Genomic DNA, 24692 nt, shown 5'->3' with positions numbered 1-24692 from the left:
ACATGCACATTTGTGGCCTGCTGGAGGTCATTTTGCAGGGCTCTGGCAGTGCTCCTCCTGCTCCTCCTTGCACAAAGGCGGAGGTAGTGGTCCTGCTGCTGGGTTGTTGCCCTCCTACGGCATCTTCCACGTCTCCTGATGTACTGGCCTGTCTCCTGATAGTGCCTCCATGCTCTGGACACTACGCTGACAGACACAGCAAACCTTGCCACAGCTCGCATTGATGTGCCATCCTGGATGAGCTGCACTACCTGAGCCACTTGTGTGGGTTGTAGACTCCGTCTCATGCTACCACTAGAGTGAAAGCACCGCCAGCATTCAAAAGTGACCAAAACATCAGCCAGGAAGCATAGGAACTGACAATTGGTCTGTGGTCACCACCTGCAGAACCACTCCTTTATTGGGGGTGTCTTGCTAATTGCCTATCATTTCCACCTGTTGTCTGTTCCATTTGCACTACAGTATGTGAAATTGATTGTCAATCAGTGTTGCTTCCTGAGTGGACAGTGGGATTTCACAGAAGTGTCATTGACTTGGCATTACCTTGTGTTGTTTAAGTGTTCCCTTTATGTTTTTGAGCAGTGTATATACGGTAGAGTGGTACCAATAAAGACTTCAGATCATGGTGCAAAAAGTGAGCCCTTATACAGCTCCCTATATGGAAAAATAATAGTATTTTAGGCAGGGCCAGATTAAGGATATGTAGGCCCCTGGGCAACAGGTACTTTCAGGCTACCCTCCAACCACTGCCCCGTCGTTCACCCAGAGGCGTAACTTGTAGCTTCTGGGCCCCAATGCAAAATCTGCAACAGGGCCCCATGTGCCAATTATAATACTGGTCGATTATGGGGTAGATGTGCTTTGGGGCCCCCTAATGCACCAGGGCCCCGGTGCAACTGCTACCTCTGCTACCTCTATAGCTAGGCTGTTCCCCCTCCACCATTACACTCCCTACCCCGCCTGCCACAACAATGGCCCCTTCATCCTATTCATATAATATAAGGGTTAAATGATATCCTATCCACAATGCAGTGCTGGCTGCTGGGTCATCTACACACGTTAGGAGATTCGGGAAAATAAGACCATCACAGACTTGTCAAGAATCTCAAGATAGTGAGCGAGTACCGGAGGACAACGATAATCTTCAAGATCCCTGAGGGCATCTCAATGGCTTCTATCTGATGAATGGATCATTGCTGGTTCCCTTGTCCACCCAGGGCTGGCTCTGCCTATAGGCAAAATAGGCAGCCGCCTAGAGCGCCCCCTTGATGGGGGGGCCCCGCTCTGCCTGCCGCAAGAAAGTTAGACAACCAGCACCCGGACCAGCCAGCAGCTTGAGGAGAAGGTTTGTTACAATGTGTCACCTCAGAAGTAAGCTAATTACATGAGGAGGAGGCTTGTTACAGTGTGTCACCCCAGGAGTAAGGTAGGATGTGTAAATGGATGGAGTCAAGGGGAATGCAAAATTAGCTTTGGCCTAGGGTGGCAAAAATCCTTGCCCCAGCCCTGTGTCCAACTCAATGAGAATCTATGAAGCTTTTAGTCTATTATATGTAGATATTTCATATTCCTTGTTGCGGTGGATTGGAGTGACAATCCCTCTAGATTTCCTCACAGTTGGACATAATGCTTAGTTTTTCTTGGTAATGAGAAATCAATAGCTTTTCTCATTTCACCAAAGACCTCATGTGTTGATATCGACAGACTTTCTTTTTTATTATTCCATTGGATTTAGCTGCTTCTAAGGTTTTACTGTCATGTTCTTCTTTATGTCACCGCCACCCTACGCCTGTCACATGATAGTGACGCGCTAGATGACACCACCGCTGATAGACCTTCCAAAAAGAGTCTTCCTCTTTGCCAGGATGTGCGGATTTCCTATAGTATGTGAAGAACATAATATAAAATGGGAATCAAGTTGGAATTCTGAGTGCAAAAAGTTATGCAAGTAAAGTTGTGGTCAACATTATTGGCTCCCCGAATATTACTTACACCAATGAAAATATTTATTAAAATGACAGATATACACTAAAAAAGTTTTTTTGAATTCCCTTTTCCTTGTCTTAGCAGACCAGTAATGCTATGATCACCATGCACAAGTGATCTTAAAGGGGTACTGATCATGGGGGCTGCTGTGGAACCCACAATCTCCCAAGGGGGAGTGGCAGTGACGTCCCAAGCGGGGCGCAGCCGTGACATCATGAGCCTCCGCCTCGAATCGCCAGTAATCCAGCACAAAGCGGAGTTTGCTCCTTGCACCAGATTTAGAATGTTTTTTTTTCCACCGGAGTACTCCTTTAAAGCTCTTAATAGCAATCTTGCCACCAACCGGTTTGCCATAGGTTTCTGAACATGGTAGCTTACACCATTCTATTGCTTAAATAAATCATCAACTGGCTTGTAGCAGACCAAATGTAGCCATAAGTGCTATATTTGGTCTATTAAACCCTAAATGTATGCCATGGGCACATCCTGGTATACTTATGAATACCATGTTGGCTGTGTTTTGGTATACCATCTGAAGAAAATATAAATATGATGTATATGAGGCCTATTAACCAATCACCATAACTAACTAAAGGGCCGGACATAGTTGGCCAACAAAGACTTTTTGTTAGACTTTATATTCTCAGTATCGAAACGTGCCATCAAAATACTTATATGCAAGTAAAGTTGTGGCCAACATTATTGGCTCCCCGAATATTACTTACACCAATGAAAATATTTATTAAAATGACAGATATACACTAAAAAAGTTTTTTTGAATTCCCTTTTCCTTGTCTTAGCAGACCAGTAATGCTATGATCACCATGCACAAGTGATCTTAAAGGGGTACTGATCATGGGGGCTGCTGTGGAACCCACAATCTCCCAAGGGGGAGTGGCAGTGACGTCCCAAGCGGGGCGCAGCCGTGACATCATGAGCCTCCGCCTCGAATCGCCAGTAATCCAGCACAAAGCGGAGTTTGCTCCTTGCACCAGATTTAGAATGTTTTTTTTTCCACCGGAGTACTCCTTTAAAGCTCTTAATAGCAATCTTGCCACCAACCGGTTTGCCATAGGTTTCTGAACATGGTAGCTTACACCATTCTATTGCTTAAATAAATCATCAACTGGCTTGTAGCAGACCAAATGTAGCCATAAGTGCTATATTTGGTCTATTAAACCCTAAATGTATGCCATGGGCACATCCTGGTATACTTATGAATACCATGTTGGCTGTGTTTTGGTATACCATCTGAAGAAAATATAAATATGATGTATATGAGGCCTATTAACCAATCACCATAACTAACTAAAGGGCCGGACATAGTTGGCCAACAAAGACTTTTTGTTAGACTTTATATTCTCAGTATCGAAACGTGCCATCAAAATACTTATATGCAAGTAAAGTTGTGGCCAACATTATTGGCTCCCCGAATATTACTTACACCAATGAAAATATTTATTAAAATGACAGATATACACTAAAAAAGTTTTTTTGAATTCCCTTTTCCTTGTCTTAGCAGACCAGTAATGCTATGATCACCATGCACAAGTGATCTTAAAGGGGTACTGATCATGGGGGCTGCTGTGGAACCCACAATCTCCCAAGGGGGAGTGGCAGTGACGTCCCAAGCGGGGCGCAGCCGTGACATCATGAGCCTCCGCCTCGAATCGCCAGTAATCCAGCACAAAGCGGAGTTTGCTCCTTGCACCAGATTTAGAATGTTTTTTTTTCCACCGGAGTACTCCTTTAAAGCTCTTAATAGCAATCTTGGCACCAACCGGTTTGCCATAGGTTTCTGAACATGGTAGCTTACACCATTCTATTGCTTAAATAAATCATCAACTGGCTTGTAGCAGACCAAATGTAGCCATAAGTGCTATATTTGGTCTATTAAACCCTAAATGTATGCCATGGGCACATCCTGGTATACTTATGAATACCATGTTGGCTGTGTTTTGGTATACCATCTGAAGAAAATATAAATATGATGTATATGAGGCCTATTAACCAATCACCATAACTAACTAAAGGGCCGGACATAGTTGGCCAACAAAGACTTTTTGTTAGACTTTATATTCTCAGTATCGAAACGTGCCATCAAAATACTTATATGCAACTTTGGGTATTGATTGGTGGGTTGGATCGTAGGTATTTGTTACCTTGTGACAATTTCACAATTATTAAAAGAGAAATCCAGCCACGATTAATTTTTCCCTTATCCACAGGGTAGGCGATAAATAGCTGATCGCTGGGGGTCTTACCGCTGGGAACCCCCCCCCCCCCCCCATCTCCAGAACAGGACCCGGCTCTCAGTGAGGAGTGTGTGCCGCAGATGGGACGCGCTCCATTCCTTTCTATAGGAGTGCCAAAAAGACCCTAGTACAGCACTCGGCATTATCAGCGCTCCCATAGAAATTAATGGAGCCCATTACGTCTACCGGTAGACAACACACCCTGTGGAAAGGGGATAAGTTAATCGTGGCTGGAGTTCTCCTTTAGGTTTCTTGGACTCAACAACTAAATCCATTTTAGTAGAAACCTTTGGACCTTCAGTCCTCCTCGACAGGAGTGGGGTCTGTAGAGACATTTTATACATAAGGAATCCATAATGCCCTTGGTTCTCGTGATAAACATGTATGTATTTTTTATTCCTGGTGGATCTGATTTTGAAGGGACATCCCTTTAAGGCTTCCACCACAGTGGGACGTAATGCGTCGTTTTTCTTGGTAATGAGAAATCAATATCTTCTCTCAGCAAGGATTGAGCTTCTATTCACTTCACCAAAGACCTCACGTGACGATATTGACCGGTATTTTTTTCACAGGATTTTGCCACTTCCAAGGTTTTACTCTTATGTTATCCTTTATATTACTGTAATCCTATACTGTTCACATAATAGTGATACCATAATGCTATAGGCCTATACCGCCACTCATTTTCTTTCCATTAAGGTCTTTCCATTGATAAGGCGACTCCTCTACTGTATTTTCCAAGAGCAGTAATGTTCTTCTGTGCTAGGATGTGTGGATTTCCTATACTGGTTTAAAGGGGTACTCCGCTGCTCAACATTTGGAACAAACCTCATGACGTCACGCCCCTCCCCTCAATGCAAGTCTATGGGAGGGGGCGTGACGGCTGTTACGCCCCCTCCCATAGACTTGCATTGAGGGGACGGGACGTGACGTCATGAGGGTGCCGGGCTATGACGTCACGAGCTCCCAGCGCCGGCTCCAGCGTTCAGAACAGTTTGTTCCAAACACTGAGCAGCGGAGTACCCCTTTAAAGGGGTACTCCGCTGCTGATCGTGGGGTTCCCACTGCTGGGGCCCCCGGCGATCTCCCGCAGCCCCCAGAGTTATAAACAAACACCGGGTTCCTGTGGCAGTGGTCATGACATCACGGCCTTGTGACGTCTCACCACGCCCCCTCCATTTAGGTCTATGGGAGGGGACGTGGTGTGATGTCACGAGGGGACGTGGCCGTGACATCATGATTACGGCCTCCGGCTCCAAGCGTTCTGAACAAAATGTTCAGAACGCTGGAGCACCAGAGTACCCCTTTTAGTACACATATACAATGCGTTTGGAAAGTTTTCAGACCCTGTTACTTTTTTCACATTTTGTTATGTTGCTGCCTCATTATTTTCCTCATTATTCTGCACTCAATTCCCCTTAATAAGAATGTGAAAATAGAAATCTTTTTTTTTTACCTAAACCTTGTTGGAGAGATAAAACAACAATCTTCATGAAACTGGTAAAACTGGGTGGCATGCATACTGCATGCCACCCAGCTTTCCCAGTCTTCTAAAGCTCCAGCACTCCTCACTGCAGCAGCCCCATCATGCCCTGCCCCCACACTGATGTCTTCCCCCCCCCCCCCCCCTTCATTCTTTACTGCAATAATTTTCTTTCAGGAAGCCAAGGGTCAGCACTGGTTAATTATATATGTCAATAACCGGGTACTGTATAATGGCTATATACAGTATAGCACCATTCTAAACTGTTGCAAATTCGGCACACGGGAGAGACCATGTCCCCTCCGCCCAAAACCATGCCTCTCCAACGTAAGTCCCAACCACTCCGAGTGTGGCAAAGAAGGGCAAAAAGTCACAAACTACCTAGTTTGGGAACAATTTGGCACTTTTTAATTATTTATCCTAGGCGCTAATGTGATAAATGTCCTCCTATGTGTGCACCCAGTTTAGGTTTTCGTCATTTTTAATTTCACTTCATTTTTGGCACACTATTGGCCTCACCTCCTATATTGCAAAACCATGCCCACTTTTTCTAAGGCTCCACCCCATTGTCAAAATGCAAAACCCTATCCTTTTTTTATATATATATTTAAAAAATTAAACAGAGTTTGCAAAAAAAAAAAACAACAAAAACAAAAAACCTCGGTGCTATGGTTGCACTGCTGGGCATGTCAGAAATAGCTGTAAAGGAAGTTCTCATCCTAATCTTGTTATGAATGTGTCCATTTACATAAAAGATGTGCATAATTTAATATTATATTTTCTTAATGTTTTATAATATTTACTATTTTGTTAATTGTTTTGTTTGTGAGAGTTGTCTATATGTTGCAAGTAGTATTACAACTGAACCGCAGTACCAGACAGAACCATTGAGCAGGTATGGCGCTGTTTTCCTATAGAACCTCATTAAATTTTGTATGAATTCCCCAAAGCTATGCATCCATTTACACTGAAGTAAATGAATCGAGCCTCTTTGTTTCACTTCATTATATTGCATTATACTCATGTATTCCAGTTACGATGGGAATAGTGAGATCTCTTTTTTTAATTTTGGGCTGTCTACAAGCTTGTCTTGTTCTCTAATGACCTAGATCCACAGAGAAGCAGTTGTGACGGATTCTAACAGTTTGGAATTAGTTGAAATATGGAAAGTGATTTTTGTAATCTATCCGTATCGCTCAACCCACATAACTACCCTCAAGCACCAGACCCGTGAAGAATTTAAACTTGTCTCTGCGCATTATAGTATTCACTCAAGGACACTTGGAGACATCCAGAATATGCTTTTCCTTCTTTAACCACCTCGAAATATTATTCCTGGAATTAATCGAAGTAATTCCCTAAACAAAATACATTTTAAATTGTAAATTTTATTTACGGTATATTGGATTCAATATGTTTTTACTTGAAATACCCCAAATAGGAAGTTGTGTAGTCCTCTTATCGTCAGTGTGGTGTTGTCTTCAGCTCCCTGGCTCCTCCTTCTCTCCAGAGACAATGCATCATCCTCTACTGTCTCAGGAGCTTGAAAGGAGAGATAAAAAAACAAACAAGGGGGCGCTCCATGTAGAGGTATATTCATTGAAGTGCACCCTCCACCACACCGAAGTGATATACCGACCTTTGTAATCGTGGCTGCACCATAAAGTGTATTGGGCTCCCCGATTGGAAGTCGATGTTAGAACGTAGTGGGTTATTGCAGTGGGGAAAAAAAGAAGTTTTTTAGAGGCGCTGCGCAGTTTGTAGAGCAACGAGGCAAGACACGAGCAGCACAGGACAACAAATGATTTTATTTTTGTAATAGGGACAACGCGTTTTGGCATTCACTAATCCCTTCCTCAGGTCCACTAAGAATTCTAAAAAGACAAATATGTACACTGAATGTTCTATTGTGGTGGACAAGTTATAGTAACACAAAGAAAATTTTATATATACAGTCATGGCCGTAAATGTTGGCACCCCTGAGATTTTTCAAGAAAATGAAATATTTCTCACAGAAAAGGATTGCAGTAACACATGTTTTGCTATACACATGTTTATTCCCTTTGTGTGTATTGGAACTAAACCAAAAAGGGAGGAAAAAAAGCCAATTCGACATAATGTCACCAAACTCCAAAAATGGGCTGGACAAAATTATAGGCACCCTTTCAAAATTGTGGAAAAATAAGATTGTTTCAAGCATGTGATGCTCCTTTAAACTCACCTGGGGCAAGTAACAGGTGTGGGCAATATACAAATCACACCTGAAAGCAGATAAAAAGGAGAGAAGTTCACTTAGTCTTTGCATTATGTGTCTGTGTGTGCCACATTAAGCATGGACAACAGAAAGAGGAGAAGAGAACTGTCTGAGGATTTGAGAACCAAAATTGTGGAAAAATATCAACAATCTCAAGGTTACAAGTCCATCTCCAGAGATCTAGATTTGCCTTTGTCCACAGTGCGCAACATTATCAAGAAGTTTTTAACCCATGGATAAGCAGCCCCAAACAAGTTCCAAAGATACTTGTGTGTATAATGCACATATATGTTAAAGTACGCGCTTACATTAATGATTACACATTCCTGGCTGAGATGGAAGAAGTCAGACCATTGGTATGGTATGTTTGTTTTATGCAGGGTTATTCTTAGTGCTCTAATTTGAACAAAAATGTATATATATTAGTGTATTGTTAGATATCTGGTTTTGGAGTAAATGAAATAAAAATTAGATATATATATATCAATATGGATATTGTGTATACCTGGATTAATCTGTGGAGAGATCTTAAAATTTCCATTGGGAAAAGGCTCCTTCCAATAAGAGACACCTGGAGCAGTTTGCAAAGAAAGGGTGGTCCAACATTCCGGCTGAGAGGTGTAAGAAGCTTATTGATGGTTATAGAAAGCGACTGATTTCAGTTATTTTTTTCCAAAGGGTGTGCTACCAAATATTAAGTGACGGGTGCCAATAATTTTGTCCAGCCCATTTTTGGAGTTTGGTGACATTATGTCTAATTTGCTTTTTTCCTCCCTTTTTTGGTTCAGTTTCAATACACACAAAGGAAATAAACATGTGTATAGCAAAACATGTGTTACTGCAATCCTTTTCTCTGAGAAATACTTCATTTTCTTGAAAAATTTCAGGGGTACCAACATTTACGGCCATGACTGTATATATGTAAATGCTTGTGTGTGTATGTGTCTATATATATATATATATATATATATATATATATATATATATATGTATATGTATATTTGTGTATATATTAAATTTTATTTGTGTTACAATATCACAATAGAACATTCTGTGTACATATTTGTCTTTTTAGAATTGTTAGTGGACCTGAGGAAGGGATTGGTGATTGCCAAAACGTGTTGTCCCTATTACAAAAATAAAATCATTTGTTGTCCTGTGCTGCTCGTTTCTTGCCTCATTGCTCTACAAACTGCGCAGCGCCTCCATAAACCGTTTTTTCCCCACTGCAATAACCCACTATTGTCTCAGGAGGTGTGGCTGGTTCTTGTCTCTGAGCTATAGACACGCCCTTCTTTGAAATGGTGTTGTCCTCTCAGCTCCTCGTCTCCTCCCTCTCTCCTGACAGGAAGTTATGTAGTCCTCTCATTGTCGGTGTGGTGTTGTCTTCAGCTCTCTGCCTCCTCCTTCTCTCCTGAGACAATGCATCATCTTTTACTGTCTCAGGAGGCGAGGTTGAATATTTCCTCTGAACTCTAGCCCCACCCTTCTTTGTAATGGTGTCTCAGCAGCTCCTCGTCTCCTCCCTTTCTCCTGACAAGAAGTTGTGTAGTCCTCTCATTGTCAGTGTGGTGTTGTCTTCAGACTCTGGCTTCTCCTTTTCTCCAGAGACAATACATCATCCTCTGCTGTCTCAGGAGGCATGGCTGGATCTTGTCTCTGAGCTCTAGCACCCCCCCCCCCCCCCACACCCTATGTATTGTCAGCACCTCTCACCAACCTCTACAGCCTACATCACCATCTCCCTGTCATATACACATATATCCGCTGAGTGATGTCTACCGAGTGATGTCACCACCAACCCCTCCAGCCACATTCTGGGAGCCATTTTTTTCTAGTCCCGTCTGCTCTGGCTGTAATCACGACCCTCAGGATGATTGACAGTCTGTTTCATCACTCTGCTCTATAAGCAGACAGAGCAGATCAATGATGCGGACCGTGCCCGGGTTGTCAACCATGCTGAGGGGGCATGATTACAGCCCAAGTAGACAGGACTAGAAGAGGATGGCTCCAGGGGACTGCTTATCGACCTGCAGGGACACCTTTTAAACTTAATATCCTCACCATCACTGCTGGCAGGGGGCGTGGTGTGACGAAGGGCATGGCAGAGACGTCACAACCCTGCCACCCACACCCAGCGTTCTAAACAAACAATGGGTGCTGCACAGAGATCCTGGGGGTCCCATCAGTGGGACCCCCGCCATCAGACATCTTATACCCTATGCTTTGGATAGGGAATAAGATGTATAGGGGCGGAGCACCCCTTTAAGGGAAACTGACAGCTTGATCACTTGCACTAAACCCAATACATGGGATTATAGTGCAGGTAAACCGGATTACAACGAGGTATCACTTACCGGACCTGCTGTACGGTTCTGGAGATACCTGTCGTATCAATGACCTGGTTATTTTTGAAGTAACCCTTCTACCAAGTAGGGATGGTCCAAAGTAGAAGACCCGTTCAATAAAAGTTGGCCAATATTGGTAAAACCTAAGAATGCCTATGCATTGTGTATCCCGTTCTGTGTTTTGTGCCCGTGTCCTCCCTCACAGACCCGTATGATCACATATACTTGATGGAGCTATATGTAACAGGAGAATGCTGAAGATGAGACATATTGACAAGTGTAGGAGGACTCGGTGTCATTTTTACCAAGTTGCTTAGTAACCTGCTGCTTGGACAGTTCTCGTCTTAATATTACTTAGACTATTTTTATCGCTGTCTTAGGGATGTATTTTAGACGTTTAGCTGCAATACCATATGCCCACAGCTTTATATCAGGGCTGTTCATATGATTGATGGGAAGAGCCGTATGTACTGTACTTAATCAGAATAATCTACACTATACGGGAACCGGATCCCACAAGAATAGACCGACAGGAGTGATGTAGGTTGGCGTGTTGACAAGAAGGACACCTTGTTTTCAGATGGTTATAAGTTGCTTTTCTCCATCCCAGTATAAACAATAACAATTATAGCACGCAACGACTACCAGATATAGTGCATAGTAGCAGTCCTCTCCAGCACACCAATTCGCAATGTGCAGTATTGATTTAAAAAAAAGAAAAATGCCTGATGAAGCAGGGTATCCAGCGAAACGCGTTGCATGCCGGGTAAAATAAATCTGCTTTTACCTTGAAGTCTTGTGGGCACTGTGATACTAGCATGCATAGGAAAAATCTATAGGAAGTCAGCTCACCACATCTAGGCCGACATTTAGCATTGTCTTTAGACTGTTTTTTGTGTCTAGAAAAGGCGCAAATAAGGCGCAAGCAGGGTTTATTTGCGCCTTTTGGTGTACACCTTTCTGCTGATTTTGAGTTGCAGTCCACTGATTTTGGCAATACACATGATATGGAAGGGTTTTATGAACTGCACCTTTTTGTGAAAAGGCGCAAAGCCACTGAAAAGTCTCTAAAACGACACCAGCCCAGACTTAGCTTAGCTTTTTGGTGTATGTGAAGAGAGAAATTTCTGAAAATTGTTACCTGCGCAAAATTTACCAGATGCCCTGTGACCATTTAATAAATTTGGTGCTCCTACACATTACCAGCACACAAAAAAAAGGTGTAAAAAAATGCTTCACTTACACCTACAATGATAAATGCCGGCCATAGGCCACATGGTCACATGGTCACAGGGCATCTGATAGAGATTTTCATTGGCTTTGCGCCTTTTATGCGCCTTTTCACAAAAAGGCGCAGTTCATAAAACCCTTCCGTATCATGGCCGACATTTATCATTGTCTTTAGACTGTTTTTTGTGTCTACAAAAGGTGCAAAAAGGGCACAAGCAGGGTCTATTTGTGCCTTTTTTGCGCCTTTTGGTTTACACATTTCTGCTGATTTTATCAACTGCGCCTTTTTGTGAAATGGCGCAAAAAAGGCACAAAGCCACTGAAAAGTCTCTAAAACTACACCAGCCCAGACAAAATCAGCAGAAATGTGTAAACCAAAAGGCGCAAAAAAGGCACAAATAAACCCTGCTTGTGCCCTTTTTGCACCTTTTGTAGACACAAAAAACAGTCTAAAGACAATGATAAATATCGGCCATAAAGTCCAGTAGTAGCACATCAGAAAAGTGCATAGGGAAGCACGGAACAGTGCAGTCCAGCTGGTTTTTGGGTAGAGCTATCTCAAGAAAAAATGGTGAAATTCCAGCTCCCCTAAAAAATCTAAACTTTAATAAATTCCATTAAAATCAAAGTGTTTGAAACAAAACATTAAAAACTAAATGAAACTCCGACGCATTTCGGTTTATCAAAGAACTGGAAATTCACAATTTTTTCTTGAGATAGCTGAGATACCAGGGCTGACATGTATGGGGTCTCTATGTCTGGCAATTGTGGGGGACAGTGGTTGGTGTTTTTGGGGGGCCTGACTGACACTTCTTTGAACTCTTTGAGAATCCATGACTTTTGGGAGAAAGTCTAACCCATATTTCGAAAAAGACTGACTTTGGGACTGAACATTAGTGATGATCGGCATTGCCCATATTCAAATTTGCGATATTTCGCAAATATATAGACGAATATTCGTCCTATATTCGCGAATTTCACTTATTCGTTATATTCGCATATTCGAGGAAGAAAACAGTGAGGGGGGTGGGCATCTTTACTATTGGTTGCTAGGGATGTTGTTGATAACCTCTGAGAAGTGTATTTGCATCATTCTAATTAGCCCACAAGTGAAAAGAAGGAATATGCAAATATACACATATGCGAATCTGCGCATATGTGGAAAAAAATTTATATTCGTGATTTTGAATATATAGCGAATATATTCGCAATATTCGCGAGTTTGCGATATTCGCGATAAAAAATTCAAAATGTGAATATCCGCGCCCAACACTACTGAACATGCCAAGTTTTGGGTTAAAAGTTTAGAAGTTTATGTAAAGGACATTAAAGTTCTTGTTTTACTGCATGCTGCTAGCTCATTCCTGTGTGTGAACTGTGACATTAAACCGAGAACCACTGAAGGGTCCCGTTCTACAATATATCTAGTATATAGTATTGCTTACCTGTCTGCTCCCATTTGTGATAAGTGTATTGGTGTTGTGTGCCTGTCTCTTCCTATACCAGATAATCACTGTATTTCCTGGTTTAGCCGTTGCTCAGTACTGCAGTTCCCAGAATGCAAAGGTTTCCTTAAGCTCTTCGTGACAGCCCTCCTACCCTGCTCACTCTACTCCCACAGCAATCCTGCCAGTAGTTCCCTGAACAAAGCTGCTGAAAAACCTGCAGTATTCACTCCCTGTCTGGTCCTCTGCCGGTGGCATTGTTCTGCAAAAGTTAGCATGCTGTAAACACACTCAATCCTCCCTAAATGCCCCAATAAAGTTGTATATGTATATGTCTATATGACAGGGAGATGGTGATGTAGCTGTAGGGATTGGTCAGAGGTGATGACATCACATAGGGGGTGGAGCTAGAGCTTAGAGGTAAGATCTAGCCACATCTCCTGAGACAGCAGAGGATGATGTGAGCCGAGAGTGAGGAGCTGGGGAGCTGCTGAGGCAACACCACACTGACAATGCGAGGACTACACAACTTCCTGTCAGGAGAGAGAGAGAGACGAGAAGCTGGAGAGACAACACCACACTGACAATGCGAGGACTACACAACTTCCTGTCATGAGAGAGAGAGAAGACGAGAAGCTGGAGAGACAACACCACACTGACAATGAGAGGACTACACAACTTCCGATCAGGAATAAATCGCGTAAAAGCATGCTTAAGCAACTTATTTGTGATAACACTATAGTAGTAAGTTATATGTCTTGGGGTCATAGTTTTATTTAAAACCAATTTTCTGATACCAGAATACCCCTTTAAATACATTTCTGTAATAAATGCAAAAAGGAAGAACAGTGTTACAAATTGTACCCTGTAAATCAGCGCGTCCTTCTTTAATTCCAAAGCAAAATTTGATAAAAACATCTTAATAGCAGCTTAAGCTGTAGACTTCAAGCCCGAGGGGGTTAGGAAGAAAAAGCAAGAGACAAGAGGAAGCATTTGATATTCAGACACTTAGTCATTGACGAGGTTCCTTCTCTTAATTCCAAAACTGATGCAGCTGCATCTAAAAGGGGCGACGGAAAAAAACTCTCCATCTGATGACAGCTGTGTTCAAGTCGTGAGAACAAACCCATGTTGGAAATGTATTATTACGGGGAAGATTGGGCTTTAATTAAATACAGCTGCATTTGGATTAAACATTTCTGTCGTTTTTTTTTTTTTTTCTGGAATTTGTTGCCCGAGAACTTATACTTATCAGGGAAAAACAATGGAAAATGCTGAAGTAAAAAAAATATCGAACATGTGGTTCTACATACGTGCTAAATGTCATAGATAGATATGAGATAGATAGATAGATATGAGATAGATAGATAGATAGATAGATATGAGATAGATAGATAGATATGAGATAGATAGATATGAGATAGATAGATATGAGATAGATAGATAGATATGAGATAGATAGATAGATCGATAGATAGATATGAGATAGATATGAGATAGATAGATATGAGATAGATAGATAGATATGAGATATATAGATATGAGATAGATAGATAGATATGAGATAGATAGATAGATCGATAGATAGATATGAGATAGATGATAGATATGAGATAGATAGATATGAGATAGATAGATATGAGATAGATAGATAGATATGAGATAGATAGATATGAGATAGATAGATATGAGATAGATAGATAGATATGAAATAGATAGATGTGAGATAGATAGCAAAACCACAGGGGGAGCAGCACAACCTCAATTCCTATCTCATATCTATCTATCTCATATCTATCTATCTATTTATCTCATATCTATCTATCTCATATCTATTTATCTAGAGATCCACAGAGACGGTCCAGCAGCACACCAATGGTATTTTTATTCAGCCCATGTGAAAAACAGTGCAATGTTTCAATGGCCTCTCACCATCTTTCTCAAGCATAGCAAAGTGATTACAAAGTGATACTCTGTATTGTGATCACTTTGCTATGCTTGAGAAAGATGGTGAGAGGCCATTGAAACATTGCACTGTTTTTCACATGGGCTGAATAAAAATACCATTGGTGTGCTGCTGGATCGTCTCTGTGGATCTCTAGATAAATAGATAGTTATGAGATAGATAGATAGATAGATAGATAGATATGAGATAGATAGATAGATAGATAGATAGATAGATAAATATGAGATAGATAGATATGAGATAGATAGATATGAGATAGATAGATAGATAGATAGATATGAGATAGATAGATATGAGATAGATATGAGATAGATAGATAGATAGATAGATATGAGATAGATAGATATGAGATAGATAGATATTAGATAGATATGAGATAGATAGATAGATAGATAGATATGAGATAGATAGATATGAGATAGATAGATATTAGATAGATATGAGATAGATAGATAGATAGATAGATATGAGATAGATATGAGATAGATAGATAATAGATAGATATGAGATAGATAGACAGATAGATATTATAGATACATAGATAGATAGATATTAGATAGATTTGAGATAGACAGATATATATATATATATATATATATATATATATATATATATGAGATAGATAGATAGAGATAAATAAGATAGGGGATAAATGGCTAGGGGCAGAGTACCCCTGAACCCATAGAAATTATACAGTGCCTCTTAAAACCCCTGGGTTAGAAATGAGCAAATCAATTTGTCACGAATTGGATTTTGTCAAAAGTTCACAAAACATTATGATTTGTTAGAATCTAAACTTTTGTGATTCATTGCATTCATCTTGTTCCTGTTTAGCAGCTGGGAGGTAAGTAGGTAAGTAATGATGCTGTACACATTGCATTTACTGAGCTGGGCACTCAGTGTATTTTACAGGAACAGGGACTCCTGTTAACAGAAGTACCTGCTCACTTTGTGGGCAATCTCAGGGCAATCGGGGCACTTCTGAACCTCAGTCAGGATCCGAAATGAATCTGAGTCAGATTCGCCAAATCGGACTCAAATTTTTTTTTTTAGAGATTTCCTTATCTCTATTCAGGATCCACAGCTATACAGGATAGACGAGAGATACTCAACCCACTTCATAGCAGGGCGACCAGAAGGGTGAGGTAATCTGAGGTAACACAGGTTGTGCAACATTTTGGGATTTTGTAATTAAGCGTATCCCCTGGAAAATGAGTAAATAGCAGCATCTTCTGCCAGTTGAAATGTACAAGTCACTTCACATTTGGAAAGCTGCCAGTGAAAAATTAGGAAAAAAAAAAGTATAAATATGCATAAAATGTGAAGATAACAGCAATGAATATTGATGTGGTTGATGACTAATGGTTCTGCAAGACTAAAGCAAAGTCAGTGCGCAGACGAAAGGTTGTGCGCTCTGCAGTCATCATTTGTTGGGCACCTGGAGGTCAATTGAAGACAAGTCCAATAATTAAAAGGAAAAAATTGTCTCCATGGTGCAACCGGCCCCGAGACTGAAGGATTAACACCGAGGAGATTCCTCCCATACTGATGACTTTCTGAAACCGCATAGAACATACGGAGGATGTCACTCGGGAGTGTCAATAGGACATATGGGACATCTACATACTGAGGCTTATAACAACAGTATCAGGGATCCTCATACCAGATCCAACTAGAGTCCCAAACTCCAGCCCAACCCACAGTAATAGGGTATGCAAAAAATAAGGACAATCCCTTTTTGTCAGGGTGTAAAACCTCCCTTATTTTTTTTATTTTTTTTTTGTAACATGGGAAAAAAGGGTGATTTTATTTTTTATTAGAGGAGGGTATTTTATATCATTTAAAAAAATGATTCTACACTTAGCCCCATAGGTCACTTTTATAAGCAATCGGTAGATTGCATTCACTGTTTGACGCTATACTATTGCATAGCATTGAACAGTGAGATCGGTGCTCTACTGATACAGCCTAGCTCTGCCTGGCTGCATCATCAGAGCATCTATCTCAGGGGCAGGTAAGGGGACTCTCTGCTGCCATTTTAGCTAATCAGACCCCTGCAATCACGTAGTGGGGGTCTGATGACCTCCCTGATCTAACCGGCATCTGTAACTGAAAACTTTAGATCGCTATTAATCTTGGCATCTAAACAATTAATGATCGTCAAGGGATATTTCCTGTCAATAGCGCTGAGTGTCTGGCTCCTGCACTCGCTTCATAGTCATGTAACACTCCAGTGCAAAAATTTACGTCCTGGTGCGTTTAAAGGGTTCTCCGCCCCTTGACATCAAAAGGATAGGGAATAAGATGTCTGATCCCAGGGGTCCCGCCACTGGAAACCCCGCGATCTCTCCTGCAGCACCCCGTGTCCTCTGCGAACTTCGCTTCGTGCCTCATGATGAGCGATACAAGGGCCGGAGTATCATGATGTCACGGCCCCGCCCCCTCATTACAAGTGTATGGGAGTGGGCATGACGGTCACCACACCCCCTCCCATAGACTTGCATTAAGGGGACGGGCCGTAACATCATGAGGGGGTGGGGCTGTAACGTCCTGCAGCAGATGACATGGGGTGCTGCAGGAGAGATTGCTGGGGTTCCCTGCAGCGGTCCCCCCGTGATCAGACATCTTATCCCCTATCCTTTGGATAGGGGATAAGATGTCTAGAGGCGGAGTACCCCTTTAAGTCCCAGATGGCAATGGTGTACATTTAATCCATGCGTCATCTAGAGGTTAAATGCATACCTATGGTTACATGCCTGTCTGACTAAGTATGCTTAACATTTGCCTATTTTGACCCCCTATAACTTTCCTATTTTTCTGTACGAGGGCTAATTTTTTGCGCCAGGGTCTGTAGATTTTATTGATACCTCTTTTGAATTTTGTGGCCTGACAATTTGAGCGAGACCATCTAAAGTGTAAAATAGCCCAATGTAGTGGTCGGCTAACCTGGCGGCAAACTGTGCATGACAAAGAATACAAGATAGGTAGGAGATCGGCCATACATAATACTGTCCAAGAAGAAGAAAAACCCCTCCGATAGGATATCCCTAGACCAATTGAGATATTGTATGATTAAATAATTTTAGGACAGCCCCTTTAGTAGCCTAGGTGAATTTTAAAGGGTTACTCCACCCCTAGACATCTTATCCCCTATCCAAAGGATAAGGGATAAGATGTCTGATCTTGTTGGTCCCCAGCTGCACCCGGCATTCGTTTAGAGTGTCAGGTGCAGCGCCAGAGGCTCGTGACGTCACATCCGTGCCCGGCTTGTCACGTCACGGCCCCGCCCCCTCAATGCAAGTCTATGGAAGGGGGCATGATGGCCGTCACACCCCCTTCGATAGACTTGCATTGAGGGGGCATGGCCATGATTTCACGAGTGGGGGTGACCGTCACATCACGAGCCTCCGCCCCGCATTGCTAGTCATCCGGCACGGAGCGAAGTCCGCTCAGTGCACCAAATTTCTGGAGTGCCGCAGCATGGGTCAGTGACAGGACCCCCATCATCAGCCATCCATTGGATAGGGGATAAGATGTCTAGGGGCGGAGTACCCCTTTAAGGGGTTAAGGTAGATGGGTGGAGTACCCCTTTAAATAGCATACACAGCACATGAGCGCTATGGAGTCCATGTAGAGGTCTAGTTGGTCCTTCCACTTTTGTTACAGGATGAGGTGATCCTTTGCAGGACAAAGAAGCACAAGCCTCATTTACCATAATTTTGGGCCCATTTTGACCTTTTCTATGGGGCCCCCTCCATTCCGTGAACACCATTGGAGGCAGGAGGTTAATACTTTAATCCAAATGTAAAGCTAAGAATATAATAGTCCTCAAACTTGCCATGTGAAGTGCAGTAATGGGTTATTTTTCAAGGTAAGAACGCGGTTCCCTATTAATTTCTTGTTATCGTCGGCGAGGCACAAACAGAATTGCTAGCTGTCAAGTAAGCTGTCATCCCTCCGCGCGGCCCACAACCTGTTTATTTCACACATATTAATTGTTACACTTTTTCTTCTTTTTTACTTCTCGCATATGTTTTGCTTTTCTTCTTTTCAAGGAATAATTTACAAATATATATATATATATATATATATATATTTTTTTTTTTTCCCCGCACAGATATACATATTTGTTTGTTTTTAAATTTGAGATTCTCTCTTCAAAAAACATCACATGATCTAAATCTACCAGCACTAGACTGGGAAAGTCTATTGCAATGTTCCTTAGGGTATGATCACATGTACCAATTTTTTTTTTTTTCTTTTGCTTATATAGTTTCTATGGAAATGTCTAAAATAAAAATGTAATAGCGGCAGAACCATGTTTTTTATACAGATGTAGCCAACCTCATCTTGATCCCTGGTGGGTTAAGATATCGTACCGCGCTCCTGAGGTTGAGATAAGTTATCAGACGCTTTGCACAAAGCTCATTTTAACATTACTTCTCAATTACTGGTCTTATGGTTGTCTCTGGTGTTGGGTTAAAGGGGTACTAAGGTGGGAAAAAAATGTTTTAAAATCAACTGGTGCCAGAAAGTTATACAGATTTGTAAATTACTTCTATATAAAAAATCTTAATCCTTCCAGTACTTATCAGCTGCTGTATGCTCCAGAGAAAGCTGTGTAGTTCTTTTCAGTCTGACCACAGTGCTCTCTACTGACATCTCTGTCTGTAACGGTCCGGACAGGTGACTGGAGGTGGATCCACTGGACCAGGGGAGTGATGGCGTGGGCCGTACCCAGGGAACAGAATCTAAGGAGCTACTGGTCTTCACCAGAGCCCGCCGCAAAGCAGGATGGTCTTGCTGCGGCAGGTAGCCCCCAGGTCGTTCCACCAGATAGTGACTCAACCCCTCTGGTTGCTGAGATAGGCACGGTACAGGAGGAACAAGCAGAAGCGTAGTCAGACGTAGCAAAGGTCAGGGCAGGCGGCACAGGATCAGATGCGGTAGTCACTAGCAACAGGTCTAGGCAAGCAGCACAGGTTCAGAGGCGGTGGTCACGGTCAAGGGTCGGCAACAGGCAGGGAACACTTTAATAATATGGAACGCTTTCTCTTGGCATGAGGCACAAAGATTCGGCAAGGACAGGAAGGGGCAGGAAACATTTATAGGAGACTTTGGGTCAGGCACCAATTAATGGTGTGCTGGCCCTTTAAATTTAATGAAGCCGGTGCGTGGGCGCCCTAGAGAGCAGGGCCGCGCGCGCCGGGACACAGAGGAGCGACGTGGAGCCGCAGAAGGTAGGGGACAGTGTCGGGATGTGGCGCGTGAGCAGGAACCTCCCGCCACACTAACCGCATCCCCGTCAGGGATAACTCTGCGCTCCCGGTCAGCATGTCTGACCGGGAAGCACAGGGACGCTGCTGATCGGTACAGGGGCAGTGACCGGAGCGCACACTGTAACAGTACCCCCCCCTTAGGCCTCCCCCTCTTCTTGGTGCTCAGAAACCTGAGGATAAGGTTGGGGTCCAAGATGTTCTCCTCCGGTTCCCAAGACCTCTCCTCAGGACCGCAGCCTTCCCAGTCGACCAAAAAAAAAAATTTCTCCTCCAGATCAACTTGGAAGCCAGGATTTCTTTGACAGAGAAAATGTCCGATGTGCCGGCCACTGGGCTAGGAGAGGTGACCTTGGGGGAGAACCGGTTAAAGATAGCTGGCTTGAGGAGGGAGACATGGAATGAGTTAGGGATCCTAAGAGTGGAGGGAAGATGAAGCTGGTACGCCACACGCCAATTTTTCTTTTAATCTTGTAGGGACCCAAGTAACGAGGTCCTAGTTTGTAACTTGGGACCCTAAAATGGGAGCCATACTCTCTCACCTAGAGAAAACACTGGAGGAGCCCTGCGTTTCTTGTCCGCTTGGGATTTCATGCGGGCCGAGGCTTTAAGAAGAGTGGTGCGAGTCTCTCTCCAAATGGAGGAAAAATCCTGAATGAGCCCATCAACTGAAGGAACAGAAGAAGAGGAAGACAACGGCAGAGGGGGTAGAGGATGGCGACCGTAGACCACGAAAAACGGTGATTTGTTGGAGGCGGAGGAGTTCCTGTAGTTGTAGGAGAATTCCGCCCAAGGAAGAAGATCAGCCCAATCATCATGACGTGAAGATACAAAATGGCGTAGATATTCCCCCAAGACTTGGTTTACGCGTTCCACTTGGCCGTTAGTTTGGGGGTGATGAGAGGATGAGAAATCTAATTTCACTTTGAACCGTCCACACAGAGCTCTCCAGAATTTAGAAACAAATTGCACCCCACGATCAGAAACAATATGCAGAGGAAGACCATGAAGGTGAAAAATGTGCAGGAAAAAATGTTTCGCCAGCAGAGGCGCAGAAGGTAATCCTGGTAGGGGTACAAAGTGGCCCATTTTAGAGAAATGGTCAACAACGACCCAAATGACCGTCATACCCTGGGAAGGAGGAAGGTCAGTCACAAAGTCCATGGCGATGTGAGACCATGGGGTCTCAGGAACAGGAAGAGGTTGGAACAGCCCAGCCGGCTTCTGACGAGGCGACTTGTCCCGTGCGCAGACTGTACAGGCTTGAACAAACTCAAACACATCCTTAGCCATAGTGGGCCACAATATCTTCGGGAGATTAGTTGAAGGGTCTTTTGGACACCTGGATGACCCGCCAGCAAGGAAGAGTGCCCCCACTTAAGGACTTCCATCTGTTGGCTAGGAGGTACATAGGATTTGCCCGGAGGGAGAAGACAAAGATCCACAGGTGCCACAGCAATAAGGCGCTCAGGTGGAATTATATGTTGTGGAGTAACCTCTTCACCCACTACATCAGAAGAGCGGGAGAGGGCATCTGCCCTGCTGTTCTTGCTAGCTGGACGGAAGTGGATCTCAAAGTTGAAGCGAGCAAAGAACAGGGACCAACGAGCTTGTCGTGGGTTGAGCCTCTGTGCAGCCTGGAGATAGGCAAGATTTTTGTGGTCCGTATAAATGCAAAAAGGAAGAATGGAGCCCTCGAGAAGATGCCTCCACTCTTCGAGTGCCAATTTGATGGCCAACAACTCCCTGTCTCCAATGGAATAGTTTCTCTCGGCTGGGGTGAAGGTCTTAGAGAAATAACCGCAAGTTAAGGCTTGCCCTTAGATGATTTCTCGGTGATAACAGCTCCAGAGGAGTGATGGCGTGGGTGGTACCCGGGGAACGGAATCTAAGGAGCTACTGGTCTTCACCAGAGCCCGCCGCAAAGCGGGATGGTCTTGCTGCGGCAGGTAGCCCCCAGGTCGTTCCACCAGATAGCAACTCAACCCCTCTGTTGCTGAGATAGGCGCGGTACAGGAGGAACAGGCAGAAGCATAGTCAGACGTAGCAAAGGTCAGGGCAGGAGGCACAGGGAGCGACGTGGAGCCGCAGAGGGTAGGGGACAGTGTCGGGATGCGGCGCGTGAGCGGGAACCGCCACGCTAACTGCATTCCCTTCAGGGATAACTCTGCCCTCCCAGTCAGCGTGTCTGACCGGGACGCGCAGGGACACTGCGGACCAGCACAGGGGCAGTGAGCGCTCCGGTCCAGGAGCGGGGACCGGAGTGCACACTGTAACACTGTCCATGTCAAGAACTGTCCAGAGCAGGAGCAAATCCCCATAGCAAAACTCTCCTGCTCTGGACAGTTCCTGACATGAACAGAGTTGTCAGCAGAGAGCACTGTGATCAGATTGGAAAGAACTACACAGCTGCCTCTGGAGCATACAGCAGCTGATAAGTACTGGAAGGATTAAGATTTTTTTTTAAGAAGTAATTTACAAATCTGTATAACTTTCTGGCACCAGTTGATTTGAAAAATTATGCTATCTCTGACTTTTGATCCTATTTATGCCCCCCTGATGAACCCAACTACCACATGGGGGGAAACACGTTGGGATAAGGTATAAAAAGATTATGGGAAGTACTTCAAGAGCCACAGTTGCTCACATGGGATGTGCATTTGATGTATCTGGCTTGTTTTTTCTGTACATCCCCCGGTGTGTATTGGTTATTATCTGGTGCATGAAATCACGGCATCTTTTGGGTTTTTCCTGACTTTTTGGGGGCTTGTTCGGGTATATCTATTTTTAACCATATTCAATAAAAGTTCTACCTTAGCAAAGAGTGTTTTCTGTCCTGTGAGATGCATTATATAAGTGGTCCTCTGGTTTATTCCCAGCATGAGGATCTGGGCTATAGTGCAGAGGACTACCAGGTCACTACATGTAGGAGTAGTCCTTGTGTAAGCCAATAGATTACAGAAAAGGAGTCTGGGTACTAACCAAGGTCTGGACTGGTAGTTTCATTCATAGTCAATGGACAGACAGGTTAGGTCGGGCACAGGAGATATAGTGGAGGGTATGCAGAGAGGAGGATAGGTAACAAGATGGTATCATACACAGTAAAGGAATTTGAATACATGGGAATAACTGGACTGAGGTCTTATTCTGGTTACTGTGGAAACACCCTGTTCTCTGGATGGTCAGCTGACCTTGTTTGCTTTTCACCTGCTTACTTAGCTCCTTATTTAAACCCTCAGTATTCATCCAGGCATCACCTGCGAAAGAGCTCATACTCCTAGCTAGCTTTTGTACTGTATCTTGTTTTTCTGCCTTATTTGACCCATTGGTTCCGTCCTCTGACTCTTCTTCTGTTTCTGCGATTTGGCATTTCTGTAATCTTAGTACTGACTCGGCTTGTGGACTGTGACATATTGTGTGTGTGTGTTTAGTTATTATTTCTGTTAGTGTGCGTGATTCCATACAGTGTCCCGACCTCCGTCTGTACTGTAAGTTTATTTTGTTGACGTTTTACTCCCTGCACTTATTCAGGCAGGGACTGTCACCGTGGTTGTGGACCCGTCGCCTAGGGCAGGTATGCAAGTAGGCAGGGCAAGTGGGAGCGGGTGAGTTCAGGGCTTCACTCTTCCCTGCCCATATGTGACAGTCAGATACCAGAAAGCAGAATACAATTCACAACTAGCTACAGAAAATAATTTTTTCACTTGCAAAGGTGCATAGCCAGTGAAGGCTTAACCCCTTACAGATGCAGGGCGTACAGGTACATCCTTGTGTCCAGGTACTTAAGAACGCAGGGCATACCTGTACGCCATGGTCGCGTTACCGGGCATTAAAGCGTTCTCACGAGCGGAGAATGCTTCAAACCCAATGGGTCCTGACTGCTATCAGCATCCAGGACCCAAGGTTAATGTCGATTGGGCCGATGCCCGGCATTAACCCTTTAGACACCGCAATCAAAGTTGATTGCGGCATCTAAAACTAAACTAAAATGATCCTGGCAGCTCAGCGAAGCTGATCGGGACTATCACGGTAAAACCTTGATGTTCCGATCATCTGATGGGACGGCGGAAGGGCCCTTACCTGCCTCCTTTCCATCCAATCGGTGATCTGCTGCTCCAGGAAGCTTCAGCAGGCTGGAGCAGCAGAGCACTGATAACACTGATCAATGCTATGCTATGGCATAGCATTGATCAGTATATGCAATCAAAAGATTTTGTGTTGTAACCCCATATGAGGGCTAAAAAATAATAATAATAATAATAATAATAAAGTGTTAAAAAATAAGTTAATTAACGCCTTCCTAATAAAAGTTTGAATCCCCCCCCCCTTTCCCATTGTTAAAATAAAATAATGTAATAAAAATAATCATGGGGTACCGCCGCATGCGTAAATATTTAAACTATTGAAATATAAGGTTATCTAAACTGCACGGTCATTGGCGTAAAAAAT

The 24692-nt window shown here is 43.3% G+C and overlaps 1 protein-coding gene across 15 annotated transcripts in view; it reads left to right on the top strand.

Moving 5' to 3' along the window:
• The window catches only part of NOX4 (NADPH oxidase 4), a 298783-nt gene that overhangs the window by 244119 nt on the left and 29972 nt on the right, over window positions 1-24692 (top strand). The window lies entirely within an intron of this gene.

This window comes from Hyla sarda, chromosome 2, assembly GCF_029499605.1.
Source record: "Hyla sarda isolate aHylSar1 chromosome 2, aHylSar1.hap1, whole genome shotgun sequence".
NCBI lineage: Eukaryota > Metazoa > Chordata > Amphibia > Anura > Hylidae > Hyla > Hyla sarda.
Note: the sequence above shows the minus strand (reverse complement) of the source record. Positions and strands in the feature narration are given on the sequence as shown.